The 10532-nt window shown below is 37.3% G+C and overlaps 1 pseudogene; it reads right to left on the bottom strand.

The window, feature by feature from the left end:
• Positions 1 to 3745: 3745 nt before the first annotated feature.
• LOC120431100 (uncharacterized) lies at positions 3746 to 5366 on the bottom strand (annotated as a pseudogene).
• Between the last annotated feature and the right edge of the window lie 5166 nt (positions 5367 to 10532).

Below are 10532 nucleotides of genomic sequence, written 5' to 3' on the forward strand. Positions count from 1 at the left end.
AAGTTGTTGGTATGCCGGAGAAGATCCCGGTCCGTAGCTGTGCCAGAAGAGAACCGTGTGAAGTGAAGTGCCCATCAATACGCAGGAACCGGTCCGCGGTCGTGTCGGTGTGCTAAGAGCGCACACGCACGCTTGCTGCGTCGCAAAGGCGCCCTCGTGTGGTCAATCGATGCTGTGCAGGTGTGATTTGGATGCAATGTGTAGCGCAAGTATATGGCCAGCAGCACCCTCTGTATGTGTATGTGTCTGCGCATAAACTCGAATCCTTCCTGAAGTCACGATCAACAGGAAGAACAGCACCAGCATCTTGAAGAGCAGGTTGACCACAATGATCTGTACTCGGACATTCCGGACAAGTACGGGCGATCAGCTGAATAAATTCGTGCTCGAGGGTCACCTCGGTGACGAGCAGGACGTCGACCTGGTCAACATCAACGGTGTCGCCGCCGTAGAACAGCACGACATCAAGCCCTCCGACTCGATCCTTGAACTGCAATCTAATCTCGAGAACTCAACAGAGAGATCAAGAACGACAAGCAGCAGGGCGAGCTGGAGCGATTCCAGGTCGAAAGCGCTTGGTCGAAACAAAGGGTATGGACGGCAGCGGCAATCTCGGGGCCACGGCTCGCCGGTACGCGCCTCCATCAGGGAGCGTCTCGGCAGCAAGTCAACGACGACGCAGTCGACGACGAGGTCCGGCTTGCGTATGGTCAAGTCTTACATGGCGGGATCACCCAAGCTTGTGGTTGATTCAACGTCAACGAAAAATTAATCACGATATGTGAAACGCTTCCACGAACACCTGTAGAAAACCATGTTTTGATTAATGCACCTGAATCAAGATTTCAATGTTTTTTTGTTGGCCGATAAATGGCCGCCCGGGAATGATACAGCCTTAATCAATGGAGATATTTTTAGACTTTAAAAATCAAACGCAATTTTATGAAATCTTTGATGATCTTTGCTTTAAAATTTTACAAATCAAGGTTTACCATTTTAACTTTAAAATACCCTTCTGATTTAACCATGGTAACCATTTCAAGAAAAAATCGTAAATAGATTTTTATTGTTCTCAAAAAAACTTGTTACCATTACAAACTTTGAAATAACTATAACAATTATGGTAACCTTTTGACAAACAATCATCCAAGTCCGCCAGTTGAACCATTTGAATTTTAAAATTACCTTATGATTTAGGGTAACCATTTGAGAAAACATCTGCAAATAGTTTTTTAAAGTGATCAAGAAAATTGTTTACCATTACAAACATTAAAATAACTCTATTACTTATGGTGACCATTTGACTAATACCCGCATAAACGAGAACTTTAAAAAAACTTTTTGTTAAATGGTTTTCTCACCATTTCAGAGATCGTAACCACTATTTGGATAATGGTAGGAAAACCTTTAAAATACTATATCGGAAATGGTACCCTACCATTTTTCATAAAGTTCGACCATCTGAGATGAGGGTGGTTAGCAACCCCGCATAGAAAAAAACCGTTTGAAAATCATTTGTTAAATATTCAATCAACCTTTTACCAAATTGTATAGCAACTATTTGGTAAATATTTTTTTTAATTCTTCACTGTCTCTCAAATAGTGAACTATTCCCCATATATGTTGTTAGCAATATTCACTATTTGATTTTTTCTTCTAGCGACACTTTGTCAAATTCTTTTTGAAAGTTCATTTTTGCGTATATATTTTAGGGATTTCACCATTTCTCAAACGGTATTTTTATGGTTTTAAATAGTTATTTGAGTGATTTTCCATGGCGCGTTACATTTTGAGAAATAGTTGTTACAATTCGAATTAACATCAATTTTTTAAGGGTTTTCGGGATTTTGAGCAAAAAAACAGTGCAGTTTTACTTTGTCCAAATGTTTTAATTTATTTTGTCATTTTAGTAGTACAATGATCGAAAAATCCTAAGCTAAAAAAGGGGGTTCCTTTTAACTGGTGTTTAATTTAGGGAGGAAGAGGTATTGCGTGTGTCTAAAGGTTTGACTTGTCAAAAAAAAGACATTTCTAATTCTAAGTTAAACAAATCTGAAGGAAACTTTCGCTACAGCAGGATGTTGATCAAAGTCGTACGCCCCATCCAGCACAACTGTAGCATTTTCGATGCCAGCTCCATCTTCGCCATCCTGTGGACGTCGTCAATTAGGTACTCTGCTTGACTTGAAATCGCTTGCGATAGGAAACGGCGCAGCTATATCACGCCGGTTATTCGTAGTTTGGAAGCTTCGAGTTTAGATAAAAGTGGCACCGCTGGTTGATGAGAGCGTGTCGCACCCTGATGACCTGTCGCACTTGACGAAATTCATTTTAAGATCAAAGCATGCTTCAGGTACAAACCTAGACAAATAAAACAAAATAAACCACAATGTATTTATTTACAATATAATATTCAAGTCCCATGGTGATATTCCACTCTACGTTGAATACAAAATCTGCAAATAAATCGAGTTGCACATTTGAAATGAGAGAATTTAGAGAAAGTGCAAATCAAACAGAGTACTTCTGATTTATTCGAATTATGTTTGATGGGCAAACAACGAGATTCACATAAAAAAAAGCAAATGGGAATAAGAAATGAAACTTCTCGACATACATACCAGTACATTCTTTGTGATGTTTCCATTTAGGCCGAAAACTCTCGGGCTGCATTGGTTCTATTGCCAGCTCCGTCAACAGAATATCAACTGCTGCTTGGCCGCTCGAAAAGACTTTTTTACTCAAGAGGAGGACGAAGAGGAGGAGGGAAGATAAGCTAAATATACCTATCTAAATGGCCGCGACGAACTTTGCCCACGACCATCCTCGACAATGTCGACTAGAATGCACAAGAACAGGTCCACACAATTCGGGATTCACCGAGAGAATCTGTCGCTAAAAACGCGTCCTTGTTGGTGGCAGCCGGGGTCGGAATCACAAATCTGAAAAGGTACTTTTCGTCGAAATCTGAAACAACATGATTGTTTGCATTAAAATTTAATAAAAATTTGCGTGGTTATCCGGTTGATTTGTTTTGGTTGGTTCTTGGAAGTAAACAAACCTGGTGGATTTTCACGTAGCACTCTAGAAGCAAACACTTCTGTAAACAAACGATCCGGAAAACCACTCAATTGTCACCTTTGTATTGTTTTTCCTCCTCGGCGACTTCGATCCCGCTGGACGGAAGGATGGAACTTTTTTTTTCTAGCTGCTCACGGATGTAAACAAACGCAGCCAATACTTGCTGTGAGGATGGAAGGCAGTTCTTTTACACTCACTTTTGAAAACAAAACACGAACGCGAAAATAGTGAAGATGCTTATAAACAACCGCGAACCGTGACGACCACGACGAAACGCACCAAAACAAGAGGAGTTTGGACTTGTCAACTTTCAGCGCAGACCTCTTTTGACTGTCGCTGCGCGCGACGGGCGAAAACAGAAATATAAACACAAGGGAGAGAGAGCGCGCGCTTTGTGGAATAGCCTTTCACCACATACAAGTTTTTGGTGTAAAATACAAAGCAAAATTCTAAATTCCGCATTTTTAACCTTCGGGAAGTCGCGTGTTTTCGCCTTTCTTACAAGTGCCCTTACAAACTGTGTACAAAGTACACGTACGCGACCTCCGGTTACGTTGCCACCAAACAGCAAGAACAAATTGCGACAAATTTCAAACCGTGAGTTTATCAAAAACGGGACATCATAAAAAATCGACTCACTCTCTCTTTGGGCAGGTTCAGCTTGACGTGACCCCGCGTAAATGCTGCACCATGTCCTGCCGCGTCAGCGCGTCTTACAGTTTCATCGCTCGGCACTGGAACTGCTCATTCTGCTGCATTCCACTTTCGGTTCCCTTGATCCCAAAAAGGTAAGCCGAGGTGAAGAAATCAATCGCTTCATACACATCCGTTTGAGACTTGGACATCACCATGTCCTGCAGCATAGACGATTTCCGCGAAACGGATCGAATCCTTCAGGAAGTTGACCTCGTTTTCCTTTTCTGGAACTCCTCGTTCAGGTTCGGGCCGTGCTGGGTCTTGACGTAATACGCTTTCGAGAACATCATGTAGTACACCCACTGCTGTTGGGTTTTCTTGAGCGCCGGGTCCTGCTCGAACATCTTGTTGCGAATTTCCTGCAGCTGACCGTCTTCCGTCCCGTTCTTCATTGCGAAGTTTCGCCAGGGAGAGCTTAGCGGAGAACGGATTATGCTCGAGGATCAACGCGATCGAGTTCTTGCGCACCAGCAGTGACTTGTCCTCGAGCCGTTCGACAGAACCTTTCAGCACCTGGTGCTGCCAGCTGCTAAGTGGAACCGCGTTCTGGCCCTGAATGTAGTGCCTAATCTGAAGCACCTTCGAGCGGACATGGGCCGAAACGTCCATCGTGTGGTTGAACAAATCATGCAGGAAGTCATCGCGTGTTTCCTTCAGCTCATCGGCCAGTTCCTCCTAGGTCAGCTCGGTCACGATGGCTTCGCCCATGATATGCAGGACACAGTTGCGCATCACGTAAGATTCCAGGTTCCTCAGTTCGTCGCTCATCGTGGACAAATGTGGAATGATAAGCTTCGGAGCGAGCATTCCCAGCTCCAGCAACTGGCTCATGTGCTTTGCAGTTTGGCTGTAGGTCGTGTCCACGTTGACCCGCTCGATCAATTCCTTGTTCAACACCAGGTAGATGGAAGCGATGCAAAATCTTCGTACAGCAGCATCACGCCGTCAGCGATCAGCACAATGGACGCTTCGCAGTGCTCCAGGATTCGCACTTGATTACGCTGAAAACGAAAGATTGTGATCATCTCAAAATAATTAAACGAAACATGTTCCAACTTACGGCCGTTGAAACAGATTGTACAGCACCTCAGCCTGCTCGTTGTCCTTCAGCGCCGGCACCCATTCCGCCTGCGGCACCCCCTTTTGCCATCGCTGTCCTGCCGACAGTCCAATTCCGGTCTACGCGAGACACTCCGACCAAAATACGGACAATCTTGCCAAGTCAACCTTGACCCTAAGTGGGGGGAGAGAAAATTTTCGCACAAAACAATCACAAAAATGTGCACTTTGGCAAGTACCCTTCACTCGTCGCAAATTCCGCGCGGATCCACGGTCGGAACGGAACGCAAAGGTCCCACCGGAACAAGGATACGGAGCGCACAAGGTTTTTTTCCTCCTCCACGAACTGTGCTGAATGTTTGGTTGTACGCGAACTTTGTGTTTTGACAGACGTTCAAAAGGGGGTTTGGCCATTTATGTCGATCATGTCGATTGATTAATTAAGTCGATCTATATTATGCAATGTTGGATACAAGTGGAATGCATTAAAACTTGGATGCAACCAACGACATTGAAACGCATGAAACTTTTTTTTTGAAAATGCAGTGCAAATAGTTGGGAATCGGTTTAGTTAGAAATATTGCAAACTTTGCAGAGTTTTTTTTTTTTAAAGGACGAATAAACTATTGTCTTTCATATGTTTATATGACCTAATAAAACAAACTCTAGAATTTCAAACTAGGGTGTGTGTCTTATATAGTTTTTTTTTGCACTTTGTGCAATAATTAAACTAAAAGGCCATCTAATTGAATGTTGATGTCACCAACAAATTTTTGCCCGAGTTGGATGCTATGAAACTATGTGTTACAACTAAAATTATTTTTATACTTCATGTAGATTAAATAAAAAACATAAATATTTCTTATTTTGTAGAAACAATATATTAATTTCTAATTTTGTAAAAACAGCTTCTTTAAAAGAATTTTGATTAAAATTTAAAAATATATATATAAAAAGAGTTTATCTGAAAAGGTCCTACGTACACAAACAACGTGTTACACTAAAATTTTACATGTTTGCATTTTACCCTAAAAACATAAGATCTGTCAAATAATTAATTCATAATCAGGAATATGATCAAAGTCTTGCAGCATTTAAAATTTAAATTAACAATTTTCCAAATACTGACTATTTGTGAAAACATAACTCCATATTTTCGAACCAACAATTTGACAAATCGTCAACATTTCCCAAAAAGTAATTTAATGTTTCTTTATGGTCACTAAATCATCCTCGTTCATCCGGGACGGTAACCTTAAAAATCTCCGAACAACGTTTCGTCAGATTACCATTTGTGTAATGGTAGAAATAAAGTTAATTTTCGCGTGGAAGCGACCTTTTTCCTCCGGTTTTTACTGTTTCAAAAATGGTTTTCAAATGGTATTTTAAGGTTTTTCTAACAATTTTTAACCTTGCTGCTACTGTTTTACAAATGGTTCGTAAATGGTTTTTTAGGGTTTTTCTTGCTATTTTTACCGAGCACTACTATTTTAGAAATAGTTTTCACATGGTTATTTAAGGTTAATTCTATAATATTCTCCCAGTTCCACTATTTGAGAAATAGTTTTCAAATGGTTTTTAATAGTTTTTCTAGCATTTTTTACCTACCTAATTTTTACAGAATTGTTCACTTTTTGACGGATGGTTCACAACAATAATATTAAAACTTTTTTGGCTTTAATTCTAGTTGATTGCCGATTCTGTTCGGTTGATCATACTGCCAAAGTCGTCCAAACCTGAAGAAATAAGAAAAAAAAATCACAAAGTATCGAGTAGAATGTAACATTCAAATATGTGTACTTATCTGATGATTCAAATAATTTCCTTGATCAATGCCAATTGTGCGTTCGCTTCGATTTTTTTTTGTCGGTCGGCTGCCGCCGAATCTTCCAGCACCAGCTGTTCCGTTGTTTCAAGTTCTCCACGGCGCTGAAATGATCAACGAGGAAAATTTCACTTCAGACTGTTTTTGCCTGCGCCAGCCTGCAACGAGTGCAGGTAACGAGCATAGCTAGAGAAGAGAAACGAGAGAGAGCGCAAAGCAGAGTAATAATACTCTGCCTGGCGCGCTCTTTCATTTCTCTTCTCTCGCTACGCTCGTTACCTGCTCTCGCAAATATGCCGTAAATCCAAAATTATCAACTGTTGAAAAATGATTCGCTCATACAATTGAAATAAAGTAACAATTATCACAAACATGATATGCTTAAAATTGAATCGTCAACGAAACTCAAAGGAATTGTAGCGCATCAAGGAACCGACATTTTCGAGCCTTTTTGTTCTTGAGCTCCTCAGTTTGTTTTCTCTTTTTGTTGGTTTAGATTCTGTCAATTAAAATTGGTAAACTTCGGATTGGCTTTCTTTGGCAGCTTAAATGTGGGTAAAATCCAGGGCCAAGTAAGCCAAATGATGTTCACATAACTTGGTACTACTGGTGCAGCTGCACAACGAACACTTCACCGTATAGTGAATGCCTTTACCATGTGGTTCAAAAAATTCTCCGCCAAAGTTGTAATTCTTCGCTTTTATCAGCCCCACCATCGTTGAGTAGATCGTACACTTTTCCGGCAACTTAGTCAGACAAAATCTTGTTCCGGAAGTTGCCCAAATCCGACTCCAGCACAAACTCAACCTCTTATGAAGCTACAGAGAAAAAAAATTATTCTTTCATTTGAAAACAAAACTTAGTCAAATTTGGTAAACGCTTTTTGCAAATTCTAACTATTTTTCAAATGGGTATTTAATGTTTCTATATGGTAATCGTGAATCAATATGAACCATTTGAACTTAAAAATCATCTTATGATTTAGGGTAACCATTTGAGAAAACATCTGCAAATAGTTTTTTAAAGTCATCAAGAAAATAGTTGACCATTACAAACATTAAAATAACTCTATTACTTATGGTGACCATTTGACAAATAGTTATCAAGGTCCGCCAAATAACATTATTACAAATGGTGACCATAACTCATAAGGTTGTTTTAAGGTCCTCACTAGAATTCATATAGTTTTCGTTTATCCGGGTAGTCATCAAGGTCCGCCAAATAACATTATTACAAATGGTGACCATATCTCATAAGGTTTTTTTAAGTTCCACACTGCAATCGATATAGTTTATTCGTTTATCCGGGAAGCAATATCTTGACTCTTGGAACAAAATCTTGCACATTTTATGATTTAGAAGTTTTATATTTACGAAACCTTGCTAAATTACGTGGCAGTGCGTGGCCGAATGGTTACGCTGTCCGCTTTGTAAGCGGATGATTCTGGGTTCGATTCCCATCTGCTCCAACCTTCCATCGGATGAGGAAGTAAAATGTCGGTCCCGGCCTTGGTTGTTAGGCCGTTAAGTCATTCCAGGTGTAGGAGTCGTCTCCATGCCATAAGTACAAACAACACACCACCAAACCAAGCCTACTCCGGTGGAATCGCTGGCGGCGGTTGGACTCGCAATCCAAAGGTCGTCAGTTCAAACACTGGGGTGGAAGGTTCCTTGGAGTAAAAAGAGGTTTGGGTGCTCTCCCCATTCAAGCCTTCGGACTCCTAGGTTCGAGCAGAAACTTGCAATAGAGACCACAAAAGACCCGGGGGTCGTTAATGTGGATGGTTTGATTTTTTGTTTGCTAAATTACAAATAAAGAAAACTTTATGTAAGAATTCATAAATCGATTAGTTTTATCCTGTAAATCTAATCTTAGCCTGCACTAGAATACAAACATACAAATATTCGAAGCATCAAAAAATTAAGATTATCAAAACATAATTTATTGAAATGATTGAAAATTATTTTTTGAATATCTTTATTTAAAAATGATAAATTTTTTTTTTTAATTTAAGGATTTTTTTAATTGTAATTATTTTATAATTTTTTAAGTTTTTGATTTTTTTCATTTTTGGAATTTCTGTTTTTTTTTTTAAATTATCATGTGCAATTATTATCTTACATTGTTCATGTTTTAAAAGTAAAGAATACTTTATGTAAGAATTCTTAAATCAATTAGATTTTTCCTGTAAATCAAATCTTAGTCTGAATTTTGCTACAAGAACTATATTTTACATTCAAACGAAAATTAAAAAAAATGTCCTGTAGTACGGAGACTCTTAACATTCCATACAAAAAAAAATTATCAAGAAAAGGTTTACGAAAAGATATGTGTTGATGAGATTTTGATTTGTTTATTTGAATGCGACTGAAAATAACGTTTGGAAAAAAAGGAATTCGCTTAAATAATATTGAAGAATTTTCTCATGAAGCTGACTGTCAAAACGCTGAATCTTAAAATGCCTAAAAAAGGGAAAAGCCATTACAGTAATCACTTAATTTTATGGTAAAAATAAATAATTTTAGGAATATTAGAATTCAAACATAAAATTATTTAAAGCATCAAAAAAAATAAGATTGAAAAAACATATTTTTTTGGATTTTGAATAACTCAATTTTAAAATGATGTTTTTTTAGTTTAGGATTTTTTAAGTATTAATTATTTTATATTTTTTTAGTTTTAGATTTTCTTATTTTTGGAATATCAGATTTTTTTGAAATTATTCTGTTGAATTGTTACCTTAAATTTTTTATGTTTTTATAGTCTTTATTTTTGATTTCTGGCATTTCTTGGTCTAATACCAAAAAATATGAAATCAAAAATTATGAAGATTTAGAAATTTGAAAGTGTTAAATTTTTAAATCTTTAATTAGGCCGTTGCGAATATTATTCCGAAGTTAATGTCACTAAATTCAGACCAAAGTCAAGAGGGTTAAAAGTTAAAACTACAAGCTATTGTTTTATTTTTTTTAAGTGTTTCAAAATACGCTTTAAATCAGTACAGTTGTTTTGCATAATTAGTTTTCAAAATATCTAGCTGATGGCAAAATGCTTTTTTCGTGAAAAAAAACTTTTCGCGGTTCCGCGACATGTTACAAAAATTCTAAATATTTAGAATCAAAGCAGGAAAAACATTTCAAATTTGTTTTCCGAACCGACCTGGTCGCTGGTCCTAAAAAGACTTAATCGAAATAAGGTATGAATAAAAAAAATGTATTTAGTTGATTAGACTTCCATTTCCATTTAAATTGTGAAGCTTTTTTTTTTAAAAAATATTGTATGTGCTCTTTGTTTTTTGGCCGATTTTGAAAGGGTGGCAACATAAACTTTGGAAAATATTTGAAATTGATATTCAGAAACAAGAAATTAAAATAAATAATAAAGAAATTTTAAAATTTTCAAAATGCAAATTCTAATCCGTAAAATAAAAAAAAATTGAAATTAAATAGTTTAAAAATGAATTATTGATCAGAAATTTTACAATTTGAAAATGATGTTTTATTAATTTAATTTCAGAGTTTTTGAATCCGAGCTTAAATTTTTTTTAACGTTTATTATTACTTTTATCATTTTATTTCTTCCTTTAAAAATCGCAAGCTCATGCACAAAGTGAAAATTAGTTGATAATAAGGATTCACTTAGTTGATCTTCCGATTTTTGATACATTAATTAAAAATGGAGATTGGCCACGGTGGAAACTAAAAAATGTGACCAAAAGAAAGCATTTTGGACGAGTGGTTTCGCAAAAAAGGTTTTCGAAAAAGTAATAAAAAATACACACAGATATTTCTCAAGCATTTTTCTCTAAGGTCTCAGATATTCAACTAACCATATTATTAAAACCAAAACGATAAAATTAAAAGTGTATTTC

The sequence above is a fragment of the Culex pipiens genome, chromosome 1 (genome assembly GCF_016801865.2).
Source record: "Culex pipiens pallens isolate TS chromosome 1, TS_CPP_V2, whole genome shotgun sequence".
In the NCBI taxonomy this organism is placed as follows: Eukaryota; Metazoa; Arthropoda; class Insecta; order Diptera; family Culicidae; genus Culex; species Culex pipiens.